The sequence below is a fragment of the Nelumbo lutea genome, chromosome 8, assembly GCF_056320005.1.
Source record: "Nelumbo lutea isolate HS-2025 chromosome 8, American lotus-T2T, whole genome shotgun sequence".
NCBI lineage: Eukaryota > Viridiplantae > Streptophyta > Magnoliopsida > Proteales > Nelumbonaceae > Nelumbo > Nelumbo lutea.
Genome location: NC_142691.1, coordinates 43,243,843 through 43,269,402, shown reverse-complemented (window position 1 = coordinate 43,269,402; position 25,560 = coordinate 43,243,843).

Sequence of the window (25,560 nt, the reverse complement as noted above, 5' to 3'; positions counted from 1 at the left end):
GTGGATGAGGGTACCCTCTCCGTCAAATGTGATGGAGAGACTATTAAATTTAATATTTTTGAAGCAATGAAGTACCCAATTGAAGACCATTCGATCTATTCGATTGACACTTTTGATCCAACTGTGTAGGAAATTTTTGAAAGAGATATGAATGAGGAGTTAGAATCGAGTGCACAATTGGATACCAAGGCCCCTATTCCAAATTTGAACCTGCCCATGATGAATGGAAGGGGAGCACACCGAAAGCTGCAACCACGAGAGTTAAAGTAGCAAAGGAGGATGTCGAGCATAACGGCATTAAACAATTGCGCTTCTGGGATGCAACCCATTATGTTTATTTAATTTGTTATTTTGTTTGGTTTTGGTTTTTGTGTTTAGCAGGAACCCAACAAGACAAACAGGGAAGTACCCCCAAATCCTTCTACTTAATGCATAATCACATACATCGGGGACAATGTATAACTTAAGTGTGGGGAGATTAGGGAAATCTGATGGAAATTTGGGATACCTTACCTTCTTAAAATTTCCGCTCCCGAAAACTTATCCTTGAACGATTTCAACTTATCAGGAATCATGTGCTTAGGCTGAATAGATAAGATAGGATGCAAGCATGACTAACTGAATCTTTCTTGGCTGCATATGGTACCTCATGATTTTAATCGATCAATAGGCAAGATGCATAAGGGTTTGATTGATTTCACATAATTATCTGTCAAACATGGGTTGATTATTTTAGAACTTGCTGTGTTAGGCATATAGAGACCACGATCAATGAATTCATGGATCAGGCAGTGAAACCCTATGATTCTTGTGAAAAAAAAATTGTGACTAATGTGAGACGGAGCATAAAATGCACTCACATCTAGAAATGAAAGCAAGTGTGAGATGGAGCATAAAATGCACTCACATCTTGAAAAGAAGGCAAGGGTGAGATGGAGCATAAAATGCACTCACCCTAAAACCCCAACCCCTTTCTCACCTTCAGATCCTAGGAATTCACACTAAGTGGTAGAGATGTGATACATAGCAAGCTTATGGCAATAAGCACACCTTGTTTTGATTCAAAGGAAAGTAATTGCATCTGGCTGAATTGGTTTGTTAAAAGCAATGAGCACCCATGCAGTCCAAGGAGTTTCAGCCCTGGAAGGCTTGTCTCCTTGACTATCGATTTAACTTGGGACCCTGAGGAATGGTGATTTGCGATCACTCTTGGACAAGAAAAAGGGGAGAAAGAGATGAAAAGGGAAAGGTTACTAAGTCTGAACTAAAGCATGCAATGAACCAGGCCTCATGTAGAGAAAAAGAAATATTGAAAATCAGTAGTTGTTTTCTTTTGTGAGTTTTTGCCTTGCCCGAGGACGAGCAAAGTTTAAGTGTGGGGGGATTTGATGAGACTGAAAAGAACCCTATTTTTGCCCCCTAATTTTCATATTTTTTCACTATTTTAACACTTAAATGCACTCATTAATTTTGTATTTCGATTTAGGGCAATAAAGAAGGCAATTGGAAGGAAACATGCCAATCCGAGCGATTTTGCACAGTTCCGGCGATAGTCAGTGATCTGGGCCTAACTCACAATTCTGGACTCCGAATTGGGAAATTCAAGAAGCATTAGAAAGAAGAACGAAAGGCCCACAACTTTTATGTTTTATGCATTGACTGATTCGGTCCGCATCGAATACGAAACTAGGCCCGAAGTCGGAGCAACGTCGCAGCCAGGCTCATTTAACAACTGAAGCCCAACTCGCAGAAGAACCTGGAAGCAGCCCAAGTAGCAGAGAAGCCCAACTCGGATACAAGAGTCTAGAGTCCTAATTCGAATGTAATCTCTCAAGAGGGAGAGAGTCTTATTAGATCTAAAATTTGAATGTAATCCTATAAGGATAAGAAGGTTGGGGATTAGATAAGAGATAGGATAGGATTAGTTCAAAGAAGATAAGATCAAGACTCCCTAAAGATAAGATGATCTTCTAGAAGGAGTTGGAAAACAGCCCTCTCCTTTGGCTATATAAAGAGGGGGGTGAACCAGCTTTAGCATCACTCATTCTAAGATCCAAGAGATCATCAAGAGGCCAAGAAGCTCAAGAAGGTAGTTCGGCTATGGAGAAGAAAATCATGGAGATTGCACAGATCATGAGTAGCTAAGCTTCTTTTTCTGGTTCAAGGGGGATGTTCGATTGTGTCATTGTGAGGTTCTGTAGTTGCTTTATTTTCTTGCTTTCCAATTCAAGTATACATTGATTCTTGTGCATATTTTTATTGGACATTGATGTTAATTAGTTTGACAACTGAATTAATGTTGATTTTCCTATTGCTATCCATGATTTTGGTGATCCGTAATTGTCACGAATAACGGTACAAGTAGCAATTATGTTGATATCTTTTTGGGTCAATTGTTCATGACAGCCTTTGACCAACGTTTTATCATGATTCAACCTGAAGGAATCGATGGAACAAAATTCAATAATTGCAGCTATCTCAATTATTGTTATTTTGGTTTAACTGTTTTCACAAATCTTAATGCTATCATTGTTTAACATGGAACGCTATCATACCCAGTTGAGTGGTGATAAGTGTTGATCAAATGCTAGGTTTGGTCAACTGAATTAGGAAAACACAAGGTTTATTATGACTATCCGAGTAAATCTAAGGTTAAATGCTTGAATTGCAAGAATGTTGAATTGTACCTAGGATCGATGGCCAATCGATTCAACCCGAACCCTTGAACCTGAATTCGGTAAGACTGATTTTTCTCTTGTTTGTTTAAGTGCTTTCTTATTCTTTTAATTCTAGTTATTAAATTTCCCCACTCAATTATAGTATCCATTCGGCTAAAAGGTTACTGATTTGCTCCTTGTGGGATTCGACCTAGTACCACTTTTACTACAAATATCTTATTATGGGACTAGTACTAATTTTGAGGGCTTCGACTAACCCGTCACCTACACCGAACTAAGGCAGATCGGGTGTTACACGAGATCCATGAAAGGCTTTGTGGGGGACACTTGGGAGGTCGGGCCCTAGCTCGAAAAGCCATACGACATAGGTACTACTAGCCCACCATGAAAGCAAATGCGGTTGAGCCGGTCTTGGGATGAAATAAATGCCAGTGACACGCCAACATCCTACACTAGCCAGCATGTGCTCCTTTCTTTCCCTAGATTTGATGTTTGAGAAGAAACCATGGGCTGCCCAACCTGAGACTGAGCTAATAAAGCAAGCTACTTATGAACCATCTAGACTAATTACCCTTACTGAGAGCTACTCTCTTCGCCGAGTTAATGCTGGCTCGAGAGTGGGGGGTAATTGATGAGGGGTAATTTGGTCCTCCCAATTATACAGTGACACATGGCTCTCGAATGACACCTCAGCACCAAGTCAGTGAGCTAGCTCAGTAAAATTAGCTCAAAGCATCTCACCCAAGCTAACCTCTACCTCGGCAAGACCGAACTAGCTGACCCTGTAAGGACTTAAGGCGGCCTGCTAAGGAGAGCTAGCTAACCACCCTATACAATTCCCCCTCGGTAAGGCCGAGCTGGTAGACCCATAAGATTATGATGAACTATTCTACTAGTCGATCAAGCTAAGAGGACCTAAGGCGACCAATGAGGAAGAGCTCACTAACCGTCCTCAACAATTCACTACAAAGGTGCCAATAGCATGACCATTAGAATGGCTCACCATGTCGCATGCCTCGACTTTACTTAGACAGATCGTAACCCCCGCGAGGATCTCACAACTAACACATTAATGTACCAGAAAAGAAGGAAATGGCTCCCCAAAGAGCTCAAGACTGTTACCCTAGCCACCTGAGTCCAGGGACCTATATAAGCCACCCAGATTCACCCAGAAAGGTATGCCCACTAAACTTCTAGAGCTCTCTCACTCTTTCAGATATCTTCTTAAACATCTACTAACTTAAGCATCAGAGTGTCCTCCCCAGGTAAAAGACATCCGACCACTCTCATCTTCCATTCCCTGCAGCACTCATCAGCTCGGACACTCAAACATTAGCTCAACCTTCACAGCTCGGCCAACCAATTTGACATCCAGTCAAAATCCACATCACAGTGCACGAGGGAGCATCCAGATTGTGTGATATCAATACCTATTATCATTTTAACATATGTAGCTAAAGGATTGTAATAAGAAGCATTGATTTGATTATAGGGATCGGTTTAATGCCTGAAATTTATTAACTTATTGAGGTATAGATGTATAGTTGTATTTTTGTGCTCAAAATAGATATGCAATTTATTATTAGAGTAGTTATTTTGGACTTTGCATTAATTCTTCCTTCTTGCCTTCTTTGTCTGCTTAGAATGTAATTTGACTATTGGGGTAGCAAACCAATATATAGTATAATATATCTCTTGTTTAACAATTTAATAGATCGTAAGGTTTACATTTATGCAAGAATGCCATCACCTCCCATCCATGATCACAATGTATAATCAACAAATTTTCCCTCAGCCTCTATTGGACTCTCACCCTCTCATTTTGTGTCTGGTCCATCCCCTATAATCATGGTTGAAATTTTTTATGACTCCTCTCCAAATGAGACAAGTTAAATGCAAATAATGCAAGCAATCCCATTGCCTCTCCTACCACATATGGTACTCAAACTAGATCTTGGATCCCTATTGAAGAAGATGGTCTAATACCAATGTCAAAAAGACAAAAAAAAAAAACTTCAGATGTATGGAAGGAATTCAAAGAGGTTGAACTTACTAATGGAATGAACAAGGCACAGTGTGTCCATTGCAAGAGTAAATTATCTATACAATCTATTGGGGCAACAAGTCATATAGGCCGACATTTAAAAACATGTATATCAAGAGAAGTAGCTCAAAAAGCTGAGAAATAGTGTAAGCAGCAAATGACCTGATGTGTGCGCAAGATACACATAACTTCTAATGTTTTATGCATGGTTTTGATGTTGGTTTGTATAGTTCTTACCCTAATTTAGGTTGATTTCAGGAAATTAAGAATGTGGACCAGCTTAGAGGGAAGATAGCATAAAACCATGTAAATGGGGGACGCCCAGCAAGGGAGAGGCCCAATTGCAGCCCGAGTTGCAGCCCAAGGAGCTCCTAAAGGCGGAAACCTTTTAGAAGCTAGAAGAAAGGCTGAAGAGCAAACTATAAAAGGAGAAGAGAAAGAGGGAAAAAGGGGTCCGAACTCCTTTTGGGCAAATTCTGAGAAGAGAGAAGCAAGAAGAGGAGAAAAGAAAAGATTCAAGAGAAGAGAAGATTGCTGAATTCGAAATTGGAGAAGAAGCCATTCGAGGAGATCAAAGATCACTCAAGACTCTAGGTTGTCTTCTTCTTTGGTTCTGCGCAAGTGGTAACCGAATTCAGTAAGGGTTTATGCAATCTTGTCCATTAATTTCTCCTTATTGTTAGTAATTGAACAATGTCTCATAAAATTTCAAATCTGTAATTAGTTCTCTAGGGTTATTCGATTGATTGAATGCAGTCTTGATGTTTCTTGATTAGGATCTTAAATGTTAGAATAGATTGGCTGAATTGATCTTGAATATTGGACTGTCTGAATTGCTTGAGAAAGAATTTAGATAATCTACTATAGTTGTGACCGAATTGTTCTTGAATCTTGAAATGACTAAATTGCTTGAGAAAGAGTTTAGATAATCGGATCTACTAATCAAGAACCGAATTTAATACAATTTAGAGACAACTTGTATGATTCGGTTGGTGTTCATTCAAATCTAAAATGATGCCCTTCGAATTTTTTATCTTAATGCATGCATGGGGATTAGATTCTTGATAGAGATATAAGAATCATTACTCATGGATAGAATGTGTTAGATAGTCTTGTATGCCCTTACCTTCAATCGGATTTGATGTATTTTTGCTATTTAGTGGAAATAAATTAAAGTGCATGTTTGATTCATGTTGTTTGGTATAAATATGTGTAAGACCCTAAAACTGGACACTTATAGAAACTTGTGTTAGTTTTAAATGTTCATAGCCATTGGACAAGTATGGGGAGATTTATCCTGCCAAGGCTGATACTGATGTGCCACCAAGTGTTGGGATGGCTTGTTTCGGTCATCAGGGTAAGACCCAAGGCACATGTAGTATGGGATTGCTTGAACCCTTGAACCAGACCAGATTTCCAATATTGCCCTGGACCTTGGAGACAGATGGGCAAAACTGGAAAATTACACCTAACCCCTAGACTTGATTATGACACATCACTAGGTGCCGGATCGGGCTGTCTTTGATGTATTAATCAGTGAGATCCTTAGTGGGGGTCAAAACCTGGACATGTTAGGGCAGTCTGAGAATTCACCTGAGTGAGTGGTCATAGTGACAGGATCAGCCCCTTTGTCAGACAATGGTAATGATCGGGAATGCACTCTCTCTGATGGAAACCAAACTATCGGCAGTTGATTTCAATCGTTGGAATTTTGTTTTGCAAAATTAATATATATATATTAATTTGCAAAAGGTTTTAATTCCCAGGATCCAGGTGAGTAGAGAGTGTGGCACTATTCCTTACAACCGAGGGAGAGGTCTTCTCTTGTCGGGCAGTGCTTGATCATTAACGGCTGAGAGGTTAAGTTTAAGACCATTTTGGATAATACCTGATGGGCTATTCTTGCACCTGCCCACAGTCCCTGGGTTTTTATAAGATGGCTTGGCCCAGGGACCACTTAATGTAAGTGTTGGGCCCATAGGGTCCATGTGATGGGCTCAAGGGGGTCACTGAGTCTTTCAATGAATTCAGTTGGGCCTTGTAATAAAGGTTGAGCTGAACCCATGTGGCTGGTGTGTAGATCAATGCTTGGGTACCACGCCATACAAAGAAGCCCAACTAGGCAGCAGATTGGAAACTAGTTAACACTGAACACTTAATGGGCCAAAAGCCCATTTCGAACTAGGCTGATATGATCACCTATTCATGGGGCGAATCTGAGATTAATGTTAGTAAAATGATTGGGTCTTTAACCTTATACACTCTAAGAGACCAAATTCAAATTAGATTTGAATCTGGTAACCTCCTGATAAGATCAGGAGTTAACTAACTTATTCTGCAGATAGGATTAAGATTAACCCCTGTCCAAATACTGATTTGGATTGGGATAACTCCCAAAAAAATTGGGAGGTTTCTTAATCAAGAAAAAAGAGGAGAAAACCTTAGAAGAAATATCAGATTTTGAACTAGGGGTTTGAGAAAACAAGAAACACATCCTGCAATTTGAGATCATATCTCTCACAGACTCTAGAGAGAAGAGACAGTTCTGCCCTCTTCGTTTTTGGACTTCTCCTCCTTCAGCCGTTGCCACTGCCTGTTGGAAGATTGGATCTTTGCAGCAACAAGAAGTCAAGAAATCAGTTCTTAACAACAGTCTTGCAAGAAAGACAAAAGGATTCGTTGTTCAAGTTTTTCAGAGGGTTCTTGTGAAGAATCCAGTGTGTAAGATGCACCCTGCTGGTTCCGTTCCATCCACAGCTGTGTCATCTTCAGCAGGTGTGGATCTTGGTTTCTTCTTTGGGTGTGAACACCAACTTTGGGAGATATTGTTTTTCCATATTAGGTATAATCCTTCCTGTTTCCTTTTGGTTCAGATCTAGTTTAATTATGGTTCAAGTATAATCCTTGAATAATGTATTCTAAATTTAGGGAATATGATTCCTAGTTGGAAGAAGGTAGGAAATTTTTGAAATTCGCCCACCCATTCCGCACCTTTCCTAGCATCCATTAGATGGATCCTACCATTCTTTTAGTGGTATTAGAGCCAGATTTGAATCTTGAACCAAAAGAAAATCAGATCTGACCCTGCGCAGATGGACAGAAGATGTTCTGCCAAGATCTGCGCAGATTGCTTTCTTTTTTTTTCCTTTCAAGAAATGGTTTCTTATTAAGGGCGAGTTATCTGAAATTAATTTTGTTAAATCCAAAATTTATTTAGAATTGTTCTTTATTTCTTTTTGATTTAATGGACTGTTCGAACCTAGAGATCGCAATGTAGTTTTGTCACAGATAGTCTGTGCACCCTTTTTCCTTTTTTTTTATTCTTCCTTCAAAATGCACAAAGAAACTAGCATAAACCCTAGCACTTACTGGCCAAAACCCTAGCATATGGTCTAAAACACACCTACTATTTAATCCATAATAGATATCATGCATTGAAATCTCTTACCTTATCACTGAAGTAACACCCATATGAGTAGGAAAGCAGTCCACGCACAACAGCCGCTGCACACACAATAGCCACACACAACAGCCACTACCCACATAGTTCGGCCGTCTATTCTTCCTCTACTAGGAGAGGGTGATCTCAGAAACCACAGCAACCGACCACATACGACCTGACTAGAGGCATAGAGACCTCCAAGGGAAGGGGGTGATCACTCCTTTTCAACAGTTTCCCTTATCTCCAATCGAACACAGAAAAAAAAAGGAAAACCTTAGATAGGGTGCGCAAAGAATGAACCCTAGGCAAGTATAGATCTAGGCAGCTTCAACCTGTCTCTGATACCATGATAGAATTTAGGTCTGCCTTAGAGTTCATTCTGACTGAGTTAAGTTATGTAGAAGAAGAGAAGGTGATAAAGAGAGAGAGAGAGAGAGAGAGAAAGAGAGAATTTTGGTTCGAACTGAAAGAGTCAACTTGACTTCTCCCAGTCAGCCAGTAAGTATTTATATTATTATTAAAACATAACTAAAAAGACCTATGTGCCCTTACTTATGTTAAGAGCACTTGTTCCAACACAACATTACAGATCAACAACATTAATCAAGGTAAAGACAGACATACCCCTACGCTAACACTTGTAAATAATATTCTTTAATGAAAACTGATGAGGGCAGATTTGGCCCTCCATTGATATCATGACATGTGGCATCTCAAAAATAGTTGGATGACACCCGACACCATGTAGGCGATGGCCTGCCTTAGCTGAAATAATGGAGACCTGAAGACCTACTTATAGAGACCTGATGGAGACCTGAAGACCTACCTCCAAAGACCTATTGGAGACATGGAGAACTACCTCTAGAGACCTACTAGAAACCTAGCAACCTACCTTCGGAGACACATGGAATCCAAACTACACATCGGCACCCAGTCAGTGAGCTAGCTCATTAAAATTAGCTTGGAGAATCTCACCCAGGCTGACCTCTACCTTGGCAAGACCGAACTAACTGACCCTATAGGATTATGGCAAGCAGTCATAGGAATTGCTCGAGCTATAGGGACTTAAAGTGACCTACTAAGGAAGAGCTCACCGAGATGAGAGGACCTAAGGTGACCTGTAAGGAAGAGCTCACTAACCATCCCCAGCAACTCACTACCAAAGGCGCTGATAGTGTGATCATTAGAATGGCTCACTGTGTCATGCACCAAATTCTATGTGAAGGAATTGTAACTCTCGCGAAAATCCCTCAACTGACACCTTAATGCACTTGAAAATAAGGAAGCAACTCCACAATGATCTCAAGACTGTTACCTAAGTCCCCCCAGAGTCCAAGGACTTTAATAAGACATCTAGATCCACCTAGAAAGGTATGCACACTGATACCCTCAAAGCTCCCTTATGTTCTCAGAGATTACTCCTACATACTCATAGACTTAAGCATCGGAGTTCCCTTCCCAGGTAAAAACTACCTAGGCACCCTCACCTCCTTTCTTTTTATAGCTCGCACTCAACTTAGTCACAGAGATACCAGCTCATCCATACAGCTCATCACTGCCAGGTTGGACCCCTGTTTGAGCTAGATCACAAGGCACGAGGGAGCATCTAGATTGTCCATCATCAATTGGCACTATCTGTGGGAAACCGCTACAAAAAGCTAAGTTCTCACCTTCTAAAAAAGTTGAGTTTTCACTTTCTAATTTCCATTTCAATTAGCATAATGACATTTTTTAGCAACACTAACATCAAGAATGAAGAATGAATCACTGGAGGGCAAGAACATCCATGATGAACCTTGAGAATCCCCCCTATGAAAGTTTGATGTAGGCATGGGAGAACAACCAGCAGCAGAACGACCAACAGTAGTTGAAGGGATGAGAGATCCATCATATGGATAGCTGAACCCTACAGGAAGGTAGGGTGAAATTTCAAAAATTTCTCTGTCTCTCATGTGGGAATCACATTCCCTATTTTAGAAAAACTGCATTTTTCAAGGACCAATCTTGAACCTAGAACCAAACCAGATCTGAACCAAAAAGGTAGGAGAGGGATATACCTGATACGAAGAAATAATATCTTCCAATGAAGGTGTTCACGCCCAAGGAAGGATCCAAAGACTGCTCCCACTGAAGATGACACAGTGTAGGGTGGAGCAAAATCAACAGTGTTCTTCCAAATAACCAAATCCTTCACCAACAATTCACTGGAGGGTGGGTGAGCCCAATCAGTTTTTCACAAAAAACTGATATAAAAAATGCTTCTTGATAGCTCCTACAACAATGGAGGTCGAACTGGCTATGGTGGCAATTGGAGGAGAACGCAGGGAGAAGATGGCACAATCACACTAGTGCTGTCTTCTCTCTATGTAAACTGAGATTTGATCTCTGGAATTTTTGGGATGAGCTGAATGGTTCTCCCCCACCTCCTTTTATAGCCTTAAAGAGAGCTCCTAATCTCATTAGGAGTTTCCTAATCCAAATCTATATTTGAATAAGGAGTTCTCTTTAAGAGATAAGGATAAGACCTTATCTTATCTGCAAATTAGATAAGCTCTCTCCTAATCTCATTAGGAGGTTTCTAGATCCAAATCTATATTCAGATCTAGACTCTCTGAGTGGATAGGGTAAGACCCTATCCTATCTGCTGATCCAATCCCAGATCCATCCCTCTTTAATTAGTCCAACTAAACCAGTTCGAAATGGGATTTAAGCCCAATAAGTCTATGTGCTCATTAACCTTCCAAACTGCTGCCTAGTTGGGCTTCCTTGTATGGTGTGGGACCCAAACATTAATCTACACATCAGCCACATGGGTTCAGCCCAGCCACTGTTATAAGGCCTAGCTAAATTCACTAAAAAGACAATGAACCCCTGAAGCCATCACATGGACTCCTAATGGGACCAACACTTACACTAAGTGGTCCCTGGGCCAAACCACCTTATAAAAACCTAGGGACTGTGGACAGATGCAAGATTAGCCCATTAGGTATTTCCCTCAATGGTCTTGCACTTAACCTCTCAGCCCATAATGATCAAACACTGCCCAATAAGAGAGGACCTCTCCCTCGGCTGCAAGGAACAATGCTGCACTCTCTACTCACATGGATACTGGGAATTAAAACCTTTTGCAAACATTTTGAAACCGTATATATATATATATATATATCTGTATATAAATATCTTTTGCAAAACTAGTTTCAACGATTGAAATCGGTTACCGGGAGTCTTGGTTTCCATAAGAGAGAGTGCATTCCCAATGATTACCTTTGTTTGACAAAGGGGCTGATCCTGCCACTATGATTACCCACTCAGATGAATTCTTGGACTATCCCAACATATCCAGGTTTTGATCCCTGTTAAGGATCTCACTGATTGTCATATCAAAGACAACCCAATCCGACACCTAGTGCAGTATCATAATCGAGTCTAGGGGTTAGATATAACTTTCCAGTTTTGCCCACTAATCACTAAGGTCCAGAGCAATACTGGAAATCTGGTCCAGTTTAGGGTTTCAAGTAAACCTACACTGCATGTACCTTGGGTCTTACCCTGGCAGCTAAGACAGGCCACCCCAACACATGGCGACACATTAGTGTCAGCCTTAGCAGGATAAATCTCCCCAAACTTATCCAACGGTTGTGGACATTCTAAACTAACATGAGTCTCATAAGTGTCCAATTTAAGGGTATTACACAGAAACACCCCACTATAACATGAATCAAATATGTACTTTATTCATTTACAATAAATGTCATAATGTACATCAATCTGACTAGAGCTAAGGGAATACACTGCCTGAAAAATTGGTAGGATCTATCTTATGGATGCCAAAAAGATTGCAGAATGTGTGAGCGAATTTCAAAAATTTTCCTACCTTCTCCCAACTGGGAATTGTATTCCCTAAATTTAGAATACAATATTCAAGGATCCTACTTGAACCATAATCGAATCAGATCTGAACCAAAAGGAAAAGGGAGGACTATACCAGATTCAGAGAAGTAGTATCTCCCAAAGTTGGTGTTCATGCCTAAAGAGGACACCAAGATCTGCTCCTCCTGAAGATGACACAGCTATAGGTGGAACGGAACCAGTAGAGTGTGTCCTACACACTGGATCCTTCTCAAGAACCCTCTGGAAACTCTGAGCACCAAATCTTTTATAGCCTTTTCTGCAAGACTGAAGTCAAGAATTGATTTTTTGATTTCTTTCTTCTACAAAGATCAAATCTTGCAAGAAGGAATGGCGGCGGCTGGAGGATAACTCCTAGGATGAAGATGGTTGAATTGCTTCTCTTCTCTTTGAAGTGTGTATGAGATCTAATCTCAGTTCGTAGGATGCTTTCTTTCTTGAACCCTTGGTTCAAAAATCTCTTTTTTCTCTTAAGGTTTCTCCTCCTTTCTTCTTGATTAAGAAACCTCCTAAATTAGGAGTTATCCCAATCCAAATCAACATTTAGATAGGGGATTATCTTAATCCTATCTTCAGATTAAGTTAGCTTACTCCTGATCTTATCAGGAAGTTACCAGATTCAAATCTGATTTGAATTTGGTCTCCCAGAGTGGATAAGGTTAAAGGCTCAATCCTTTTGCTAACTTAATCTCAGATCCGCCCCATACATGGGTGATCATATCAGCCCATATCGAAATGGGCTTTTGTCCTATTAAGCGTTTAGTGCTTAACTAGTTTCCAATCTGCAACCCAGTTGGGCTTCTATGTATGGTGTGGGACCCAAGCATTGATCTACACACCAGCCACATGGGTTCGGCCCAGCCTTTATTACAAGGCCCAGCTGAATTCACTTAAAAGCTCAGTGAACCCCTGAGCCCATCACATGGACCCTATGGACCCAACACTTACATTAAGTGGTCTCTGGGCCAAGCCATCTTATAGAAACCTAGTGACTATGGGCAGGTGAAAGATTAGCCCATCAGGTACTATCCTAAATGGTCTTACACTTAACCTCTCAGCCCTTAATGATCAAGCACTGCCCGACAAGAGAACCTCTCCCTCGGCTGCAAGTAACAGTGCCGCACTCTCCACTCGCAGGGATCTTGGGAATTGAAACCATTTGCAAACACTTTGAAATCGTATATATATCATATATAAATTTTGCAAAACAAAATTCCAACGATTGAAATCAACTGCCAGCAGTTTCGTTTCCATTAGAGAGAGTGCATTCCCGATCATTACCTTTGTCCGACAAAGGGGCTGATCCTGTCGCTATGATCACCCACTCAGATGACTTCTCAGATTATCCCAAAATACCAGGTTTTGATCCCCGCTAAGGCTCTCACTGATTGGCATATCAAATACAGCCCAATCCAACACCTAGTAAAGTGTCATAATCGAATCTAGGGGTCAGGTGTAACTTTCCAGTTTTGCCCATCTATCTCCAAGGTCCAGGGCAATACTGGAAATCTGGTTCGGTTCAAGGATTCGAGTAATCACATACTGCATGTGCCTTGGGTCTTACCCTGGTGGCCAAGACCAGCCATCCCAACACTTGGTGGCACACCAGTATCAGCCTTGGCAGGATAAATCTCCCTAGACTTATCCAATCGGCTATGAACATTTAAAACAAACACGAGTCTTGATGTGTGGCTCATTGTGACACTAGCAAGTGCACTAGCCGTTCAAGTAATAAAGTAGAGAGTGAAGTATCGTTCCCACGAGGATTTAGGAAACAATTACCAATACTAAATTGAGCACTTCTTATCTGATCAACAAATAAATCAAAACTCTAATGAAAGCTAAGAAATCATAAATTAAAATCTATCTAAATCATTGGTCCAATTGCCTTCAATTCAGGTTAGAAGAGTAAGCAGTAAATGTCAATCTCAAAATTCAGCAATCTATCAATTTGGATCATTCGAATGAATCATGATTGAGCCTTGGTTTGGGGAAACCCCAAGGTCATGAACAGCCTCTCTCAAGCGCATGTTCATCCTATGCATGAGTGACGATTCTTCTATCTCTAGCAAGAATCTAATCCCCATGCATGCATTTCTTCAAACACTTCTAAGGCATCAATTCAAATCTGAATTGATCACCAATTGAATTGTGCAAGTTATCTCTAACCTTGCACTCAATTCAGTTCTTGAATAGTAGATCTGAATTCCTAGAGTCTCTCTCAAGCACTCTAGGAATTCCAAGCTGTAGATTAATTCGCCCAATCTGAAAATTTGCAGATCTGAATTCTCTTTCAAGCAATTCAGATCTTGCAATCTCAGATCTGAGTTTTGAAAGTTAGTTGGCCGAATTACTCTACAATCACACCCTTATTCAAGAAACTTCAAATACAATGCATGACCATTTGAATGAATCAAAAAGAATTAGATTGCTGAACTGAAATTTTACAAGCTGAAATACATCAAGGAAGAATGGAAACAAGGAGAAAGAAGAAAGAAAATGTAACTAAGAAACTGAATTCAAATCAAAAGAGAATGAAACTACAAATGATTTATTACAAAAGATCTTTGAATCACAAACCCTCAATTCGAACTCACCTTCTTCTTCTAGCTTGCTTGTCTTGAACTTCCTTCAGCCCTTCTTCTTGTTCTTCCTTGCGCCTAGCCTTCTTCTCTTCTCTTCTCTCAAGGTGGCCGAACCTCTAAGAGTGGGAGAGCCTTCCTCTCAAGCAATTGAACAACTTTCTCCCCTCCTAGAGGCCTCCTTATATAGTTTTTCAAGGGGGCTCTTGCCCCTTCTTGAAGCCTCTAGAATGGGGTGTATTACACCCCTCATGAACCTTCTAGAGTGCTCCCTCCTTCTCTTCAAGAAACTCCTAGAAGTTGCCGCCCCTAGCTCCCTTTGGGCTGCTATTTGGGCTACAACTTAGCTTGCTTTTGAGCTCATGTGGGCTACACTCTAGGCTGTTATTTGGGCTAAAAATGGGCCTTCCTTGCTGGGCCAAATTCTCCTCATAGCTAGGCTTTATTTTCTTGGGTTTTCTCAAGGAATTCACTTGCTCTTTTTGGGCCGAAGTGCTCTCTCTTGCTTCCACGACCGGGCTGGACTGAAATTGGTCTTTTTGAACCTTATTTTCTTGCCTTTTTCCTTCCTTTTCTTGGATTGATTATCCCTGAACCTATTCTTAGCATTAAGCTAAATTAAGGCAAAAATTAATAAAACCGGCATAAAAGTCCATGCTAAAGTCCTCAAAAATTATAGATAAATTGTAAGTTCATCAAGTCTCTATAACTATCTAGTTTTAGGGTCTTACACAGAATTATACCAAACAACATGAATCAAACATGCACTTTATTTATTTACACTACATAACAAAAGTACATCAAATCGGATTGAAGCTAAGGGCATACAAAACTGTCTAACAGCTCCCACTTGCACTTAAATTGAATCTGGTACAACCCGGAGTCCCATACATTCCACGTGTTTCTCAAACACGTTTTGCATCAGTGGCTTAGTCAATGGGTCTGCCACATTATCCACTGATGCTACCTTCTGAATTTGGATGTCCCCTCTACCAACGATCTCCCGTAGTACATGGTACTTCCCCTCGATGTGCTTTGACTTCGAGTGGGCCCGAGCCTCTTTAGCCTGGGTGATCATTCCATTATTGTCACACAACAACGGAATGGGTGATGTTCTGGACGTAATCACTCCCAATTTGTGTATGAATTTCTTCATCCACACGACTTCCATGGTAGCTTCGCTTGCAGCAATGTACTCGACCTCAGTTGTGGAATCTGCAGTGGAACCCTGTTTGCTGCTTTTCCCACAAACAGCACACGATCCTATCGTGAAAACATATACAGATGTAGACTTTCTATCATCTGGATCTGACTGGAAATTGGCATCAGTATACCCTAAAACTTGTAGTGAACTACCATAGAATACCAAACAAAACTCTTTTGTCCTTCGAAGGTATTTGAGTATGTTCTTCACAGCAGTCCAATGCTCCTACCTTAGGTTGCTTGGAATCTGCTTACCACAGTAGTCCAATGCAGAATCAAAACGGATGTTCCATCTCCTAGAAGCCTGCTTAAGTCCATATATAGATCTATTAAGTTTACATACCATGTGATTTTGACTAGCAGCAATGAAGCCTTGCGGCTGCTGCATGTAGATATCTTTAATAAGATCTCCACTCAGGAATGCGGTTTTGACATCCATCTGCCAAATCTCATAGTCATTGTATGCTTCTACAGCTAGTAAGATCCTAATGGATTTGAGCATGGCCATGGGCGAAAAGGTTTCCTCATAATCGATGCCTTCTTTCTGAGTATACCCTTTCGCCACCAAATGAGCTTTGTAGGTCTCAATCCTACCATCGGGGCCCTTCTTCCTCTTGTAGATCCATTTGCAACCAATTGCTTTTACCCTAGAGGGCAGATCTACTAGAGTCTAGACCTCATTGGTCTCCATCGAGTCCATCTCAGCTCTCATGGCCTCCACCCACTTCTAGGAATCTATGTCTAACATAGCTTCCGCGTAAGTTATGGGATCCTCCTCACTAGTCTGGGCTTCCACCAGGTAACTATCCTTGTCATAACCATATCAGACTGGTGGCCTGGATACCCGAGTGGATCTTCTAGGTTGGTCACTACCTAGAACTTGTGGGACATCTCCCACTACTCCTGAGCTCTCCTCATCAAGAACTATTTCCTGGCGATGGGTGTCCAGGATGTATTCGGTTTCTAAGAATTGGGCGTTTCAACTGCAGAACACTTTCTGCTCACTTGGGTCATAGAATAGATAACCCACTAAATCTTTTGGGTAGCCTATAAATAGGCAACGACTGGTTTTGGCTTCCAACTTGTCTACACTTGTTCTTTTAACGTGTGCAGGACAACCCCAAATCTCCAAGTGTCTTACACATGGCTTACTTCCAGTCCATAGTTCATTTAGAGTCTTCAGAACCGATTTGGTTGGAACCAATTCAGTACATAGATAGCAAGTCTCTAATGCATATCCTCAAAAGGATGTGGGTAATTCTGAGCGTACGAGAAGTGACTGGACCATGTCCAACAAGGTCCTATTCCTCCTCTTTGAAAGACCATTGAGTTGAGGTGTGGCAGGAGGAGCTAATTGTGACACTATCCCGTTGACCTTCAAGTATTCCCTGAACTCATTATAGAGATACTCGCCACCTCGATCCGATCAAAGGGCCTTAATTTCTCTCCCTAACTGTTTCTCGACTTCCTGTCTGAACTCTTTGAACTTTTCAAAGGATTCAGACTTGTGTCTCATTAGGTACACGTAATCATATCGTGAAAAATCATCTATAAAGGTGATGAAATACACGTGTTGATTTCGTGTCCTAACACTCAGGGGACCACAAACATCAGTATGTATTAGGTCAAGTGTGCCTACAGATCTTTCAGGCTTACCATCAAATTGTCGCTTAGTTATCTTACCTTGAAGGAAAGGCTCACAAGTGGAAAGATTTTCTATGGTTAGAAAATCCAAAGGACCACCCTTTACCAGCCTTGTGATTCAGTCAACACTGATATGGCCAAGTCAGTAATGCCAGAGGCATGTGGGCTTACTGTCAAATTGTCGCTTAGTTTTGGTTAAGTTAGTTTCCAGAGAAGGATGTAGAAAATAGAGACCGTTCTCTAGTTCCTCGCATGCGATGAATTTGTTATTCTGTTTAACAGTAATCATATTACTAAAACAAACAGTATATCCATCAGCACACAGTTTAGAAACAGAAATTAAATTTCTTCTCAAGTTCTGTACATAAAGACAATCTTTAAGTACAAGCACTCCTTCTCTAAAGACTAATTCTACGGTTCCTATTGCCACAACTGCAACACTTGCAGTCGTTCCCAAGAATAGTGTCACTTGCATGCCAAGATCTAGCCCGGATCCAAGGGCTTGAGTTCGTTAATGTAGCCCATCATCCGAAGACAATGGTCATGAACTTTCTGCCATTTGGACATTTGCGTGGTCATGAACAGTTTCAAGACCTTCTGTCGAGTAGAACGGTTTTGCTCTTCATACATTGTCTTTATACTGTCCAACATGTCCTTGGCTAGTTCGATCATATCAAACCGCCTCTGTTTTGAGTTGTCCAGTGAGGCAATGACAAAGCAGCGGGCTAGGGAGTTCTTATCCTCCCAATCTTGGTAGTCCCTCCTACAGGCCTCAGAAGCCCTATCACCCGGACGCTACGAGCTAGGATTTTTCACCACTTTATCTAACTTTTCGGAAGTTAGGACCAGCATAAGATTTTTGTACCAGTCGGCATAGTTTGGGCCCTTAAGCTTGTTATCGTCTAGAAACTTTGCGAATTGACCATTTGCCATTTTCTGATAAAACAACAAAGACGTTAGTCCATAACCTTAGTTTGATTCATGTTACCTACATAGATATGGTTTTAAATCTTTGTTCCATTCCCATTTGTTCATCTTTGATATTTCCCTCCTTTCTCAGTGATGGAGACGACAAAATGTCTCTTGGAAATGTGGGAAATCACATGGGGTGCGTGAAGCCAACTGTTTCAGCTGCATAACCCCACCACCTTTCTGTGACGGATCATATCCACTCATCAAATGAGTTTTCCTTTGGCATCTGTCAGACAAGGTTCAGAGCCGTTTTCAGGTAAACCTTTCTATCCAGTGAGTGCTCACCCATCATATTCAGGTTATGCCATGGTTCCATGAGAGAGTTCCCATTTTCTGGTGAAGCCCCTCCCACATCGGTCTATGATGCCCCTATCATCTTATGAAACACTCTAACAGATCCAACAACAAATGGATAGCCCAATTTTATGGTGCATTTCCTCATTACTGAAGGACCCATCATTCTGCTAATGATGGAAGGCTTTTAGAGAGTCTATCACATGGATCTCCCTATCACATGCACTCACATTTGCTGGAGGGAACAAAATTATGCCCTAGTTCTAATTTTAGGTCAAACCAAAGTGGCTCCCACTAACTTTCATGAAGTCAGATTTCTGATGGGTCTTAATCGGCTAGGGCTTCCATATGCATCCCTTTTCAGGGTTGTAGGGCCCACAAAGCAAGGAGGGGTCATCCAATGACCATAAGGAACACCATGGCAATGATGTGCATTCAGCCATGGTGTGAGAAAGAGCCACTAACGAGTCTTCATGGGTCAAATGCTTATGGCCCATGGATGCAGCACATCAAACATCCAAACATCACATGTAAAGGAAGAAAGTGTGAGAAAAATGGACTGAAAAACAATCCCTTTTGAACCCTAGATTCGGTCCAAACAGTTTTGGTCCAATCTAGTCCGAAATGGTCTGAAACTGATTTTTAATTCAAGAATTAATTCCTGAATGATCTGAAATTAATAATTTTGATTTTCAACAATCATAAATCAAATATGGACAGTTCGTAACACCTGCAAAATAGAGGTTAATCATTAATGTTGCAGTTTCACAAACTGCATATCACATAAAGCGATTTCTCCATCTACAAATCTCCAGCGCTGCCTTCTTCTTCCTTCTTCTTTAATCAAGAAAATAAAAGAAACAGAAATCCTATTTCTATTAATTAATTACATTCTTGATCAAATCCTAAACATACAGTCTAGAAAATAAAAAAATTATTTACAGATCGAATTAAATAAAATAAAGAAAAAGGGTGCACAGACCATCTACACCAAATCTACACTGCGATCTCCAGGTTTGAACAGTCCATTAAATCAAAATAAATAAAGAATAGTTCTAAATAAATTTTGGATTTAACAAAAATTAATTTGAGATCAATCGCCCTTAACAAGAAATGATTTCTTGAAAAAAAAAAGAAAACAATCTGCGCAAATCTTGGCAGAACATCTTCTGTCCATCTGCGCAAGTTCAGATCTGGTTTTCTTTTGGTTCAAGATTCGAACTTGTGGCACTGATACCACTGAAAGAATGGTAGGATCCATCTTATGGATGCCAAAAAGATTTTGGAATGGGTGGGCAAATTTCAAAAATTTTCCTACCTTCTCCCAACTTGGAATTGTATTCCCTAAATTTAGAATACAATATTCAATGATCATACTTGAACCATAATCAAACCAGATCTGAACCAAAAGGAAAATGGAGGATTATACTTGATCCAGAGAAGCAGTATCTTCCAAAGTTGGTGTTCACGCCCAAAAAGGACACCAAGATCTGCTCCTGCTGAAGATGACATAGTTGTAGGTGGAACGGAACCAGCAGAGTGCGTCCTACACACTGGATCCTTCTCAAGAACCCTCTAGAAACTCTGAGCACCAAATCTTTTACAGTCTTTTCTGCAAGGCTGATGTCAAGAATTGATTTCTTGATTTCTTTTTTCCGCAAAGATCAAATCTTGCAAGAAGGAATGGCGGCAGCTAGAGGAGAACTCCTAGGACGAAGATGGTTGAATTGCTTCTCTTCTCTCTGGAGTGTGTATGAGATCTAATCTCAGTTTGCAAGATGCTTTCCTGCTTGAACCCTTGGTTCAAAAATCTCTTTTTTCTCTTAGGGTTTCTCCTCCTTTCTTCTTGATTAAGAAACCTCCTAAATTAGGACTTATCCCAATCCAAATCAGTATTTGGATAGGGGATTATCTTAACCCTATCTCCAGATTAAGTTAGCATAGTCCTGATCTTATCAGGAGGTTACCAAATTCAAATTTGATTTGAATTTGGTCTCCCAGAGTGGATAAGGTAAAAGGCCCAATCCTTTTGCTAACATTAATCTCAGATCCACCCCATAGATGGGTGATCATATCAGCCCAGCTCGAAATGGGCTTTTGGCCCATTAAGTGTTCAGTGCTTAACTAGTTTCTAATCTGTTGCCCAGTTGGGCTTCTTTATATGGCATGGGACCCAAGCATTGATCTACACACCAGCCACATGGGTTCGGCCCAGCCTTTATTACAAGGCCTATCCGAATTCACTGAAAAGCTCAGTGAACCCCTGCGTGCATCACATGGACCCTATGGGCCCAACACTTACATTAAGTGGTCCCTAGGCCAAGCCATCTTATGAGAACCAAGGGATTGTGGGCAGGTGCAAGATTTGCCCATCAGGTAATATCCTAAATGGTCTTACACTTAACCTCTCAGCCCTTAATGATCAAGCACTGCTCGACAAGAGATGACCTCTCCCTTGGCTGCAAGGAACAGTGCTGCACTCTCCACTCACATGGATCCTGGAAATTAAAACCATTTGCAAACACTTTGAAACCATATGAATATATCATATATAAATTTTGCAAAACAATACTCCAATGATTGAAATCAACTGTTGGCAGTTTGGTTTCCATCAGAGAGAGTGCATTCCCGATCACTACCTTTGTTCGACAAAGGGGCTGATCCTGTCACTATGATCACCCACTCAGATGAATTCTCAGATTGTCCCATCATACCCAGGTTTTGATCCCCGCGAAGGATCTCACTGATTGGCATATCAAAGACAGCCCGATCTGACACCTATTGAAGTGTCATAATCGAGTCTAGGGGTCAATTGTAACTTTTCAGTTTTGCCCATCTATCTCCAAGGTCCAGGGCTATACTAGAAATCTGGTCCGGTTCAAGGATTCGAGTAATCCCATACTGCATGTGCCTTGGGTCCTACCCTGGTGGCTGAGACAGGCCATCCCAACACTTGGTGGCACACCAGTATCAACCTTGGCAGGATAAATCTCCCCAGATTTATCCAATCGGCTATGAACATTTAAAACTAACACGAGTCTCTATAAGTGTCTAGTTTTAGGGTCTTACATAGAATTATACCAAACAACATGAATCAAACATGCACTTTATTTATTTACACTAAATAACAAAAGTACATCAAATCAGATTGAAGCTAAGGGCATACAAAACTATCTAACACTGTCTAACAGCTCCCACTTGCACTTAAGTCCAATCTGTTATAAGCCAGAGTCCCAGACTTTCCATGTGTTTCTCCAACACTTTCTGTGTTAGTGGCTTAGTCAATGAGTCTGCTACATTCTCCGCTGGCGCTACCATCTGAATCAAGACGTCCCCTCTACCAACAATCTTTCACAGTACATGGTACTTCCTCTTGATGTGCTTCGAGTTCGAGTGGGCTCGTGGCTCCTTAGCTTGAGCAATAGCTCCATTGTTATCACACAACAACGGGATGGGTGATGTGCTAGATGGAACTACTCCCAATTCATGAATGGACTTTTTCATCCACACGGCTTCTTTGGTAGCTTCACTTGCGGCAATGTATTCGGCTTCGGTTGTGGAGTCTGCCGTGGATCCCTGTTTGCTGCTTTTCTAGCAAATCGAACATGATCCTATCATGAAAACATACCCAAATGTAGACTTTCTATCATCTGAATCTGACTACAAATTGGCATCAGAATACCCTTGGATCTGTAGTGAGCTACCATCAAATACCAGACAAAACTCTTTTGTCCTTCGAAGGTACTTAAGTATATTTTTCACAACAGTCCAGTGCTCCTGCCTTGGGTTGGCCTGGAATCAGCTTACCACACTCACTACCTAAGGCATAGGGAATGTCCTTCATGCCCTCAATCTCCTCAGAAGTTTTGGGAGACATCTTCTTGGAGAGAGTGACTCCGTGCCTGAAAGGAACATTTCCCTTCTTGGAGTTCTCCATGTTGTATCGCTTGACAATTTTGTCAATGTAAGCAGATTGGGATAATCCTATTATCCATTTCGATCTATCTCTATAGAGTCGAAGACCCAGTATATAGGAGGCTTCTCGAAGATCTTTTATGGAGAATTGTTGTGAAAGCCATACTTTCACCATAGTCAACATTTCTACATCATTCCCAATGAATAGAATGTTGTCTACATATAGAACAAAGAATGTAACCTTATCCCCACTGGACTTCCTGTAAACACAGGGCTCATTCGGATTCTACTCAAAGTCAAACTTTTTGACAGTAGAGTCAAACTGGATGTTCTAACTCCTAGAAACTTGCTTAAGTCCATACATGGATCTATTTAATTTATATACCATGTGTTCCAGACCCACAACTATGAAACTTTGTGGTTGCTGCATATAGATATCTTCAGTAAGATCCCCATTCAGGAATGTAGTTTTGACATCCATTTACCAAATCTCGTATTCATGGTATGTTGCTATAGCTAGCAGGATCCGAATAGATTTAGGTATGGCCACGGCCGAAAAGGTTTCCTCAAAATTGATGCCCTCTTTCTATGTATACCCTTTCACCACCAGACGAGCTTTGTGAAGGGATGAGAGATTCATCACATGGAAGCCCAAAGATTGCGGAATAAGGGGCGAATTTCAAAAACTTTTCCTCTCCCTTCAACTAGGAATCACATTCCCTATTTAGAAAATCATATTTTCAAGGATAAATCTTGAACCTTAAACTGAACCAGATCTGAACCAAAAGGAATGGGAGAGAATAATACCTGATACGGAGAAGTAATATCTCCCAACGAAGGTGTTCACGCCCAAGGAAGGATCCAAAAACTGCTCCCACTGAAGATGGCGTAGTGCAGGATGGAGCAGAATCATTAGTGTTCTTCCCCAAGAACTCTGTCCTTCGCAAGAAACAGTAGAATGGAACGTGAGCACAACTTCCTTTTCAATCCTTTCTCAAAGAACTGATGTCAAGATCCAATCTTGACTTCTCCCACAGCTAGAGATCGAACTGGCAAACAAGGCGACAAGAGCAGGGAGGCGGCAAGAGAGTATTCGCAGGGTGCAGAATTCTCTCTTCTTGATTTCAGCACTAAAGAGGATCTGATGTGTTTCTTGTTGGTCTCTCTCAAGGCTGTTGCCCCCTCCTTCTTTTTGTTAACTTAAAAGATCAGCTCCTAATCCCATTAGGAGGTGCTTATCCAAATCATATTTGGATCAGCCTTCTCTTCTAATGATAAGGATAAACCCTTATCTTATCTGCAGGTTAGATTAGCTTTATCCTAATCCCATTAAGAGTTTCTAAATCTGAATCACATTTAGATCTGGACTCTCTGAGTGGATAGGATTAAGACCCTATCCTATCTGCTAATCCATCTTAGAATTCGCCCCTTTAATTAACTAAATAAATAGCCCAGTTTGAAATGGGCTTTAGGCCCATTAAGCTTATGTGCTCACTCAACCTTCCTAACTGCTGCCCAGTTGGGCTTCCTTGTATGGCGTGGGACCCAAGCATTGATCTACACATCAGCCACATGGGTTCGACCCAACCATTGTTACAAGGCCTGGTCGAATACACTGTGAAAGACAGTGCACCCCCTGAAACCCATCAAATGGGCTTTATGGGCCCAACACTTACCCTAAGTGGTCCCTGGGCCAAGCCACCTTGTAACACCCAGGGACTGTGGGCAGATGCAAGATTAGCCCATCAGGTATTTTCCTCAATGGTCTTACACTTAACCTCTCAGCCCTTAATGATCATACACTGCCCGACAAGAGAGGACCTCTCCCTCGGCTGCAAGGAACAGTGTTGCACTCTCAACTTATATGGATCCCGGGAATTAAAACCTTTTGCAAACATTTTAGAAACCATAATATATATACTTTTATATCTCATATAAAATATACTTTGCAAAACAAATCTCAACGGTTGAAATCGGCTGCTAACAGTCTTGGTTTCCGAGACTGAGAGTGCATCCCCGATCATTCCCTTTGTCCGACAAAGGGGCTGATCCTATCACTATGATCACCCACTCAGATGAATTCTCGGATTGTCCCAACATACCCAGGTTTTGACCCCCGCTAAGGATCTCATTGTTTGGTACATTAAAGACACCCCGATCCGACAGCTAGTGTAGTATCATAATCGAGTCTAGGGGTCGGGTGTAACTTTCCAGTTTTGCCCATCAATCTCCAAGGTCCAGGGCAATACTGGAAATCTGGTCCAGTTCAAAGATTCAATTAATCCCACACTGTATGTGCCTGGGGTCTCACCCCAGTAGTTGAGACAAGCAACCTCAACCGACTTGATGGCACCACAGTGTCAGCCTTGTTAGGATAGGTCTCCCCAGACCGACCCACTTGCTGTGAACTTTCTAAACTAACACGAGTCTCAATAAGTGTCCAGTTTAAGGGTATTACACAGAAACATACCAAGGGAACATGAATCAAATATGCACTTTTATTCATTTACAATAAACTCATAAAGTACATCAATTTTGATTGAAGTTAAGGGCATACAAAACTGTCTAAGAGCTCCCACTTTCACTTAGGTCCAATCAGGTACTAGCCGGAGTCCCATGATTTCCACGTGTTTCTTAAACACTTTCTGTGTCAGTGGCTTAGTCAATGGGTCTACCACATTCTCCGCTGATGCTACCTCTTACTATCATCCTCCCGTAGGTCCAGTGTTGTCATACAACAATGGAATGGGTGATGTGCTGAGTTCCAAATTCATGAATGAACACCTTCATTCATAAGGCAGCCTCACTTATGGCAATGCACTCGGCTTGGGTTGTGGACTATTAATTTGCAACTTAGGACCCCTATTTGCTGACACT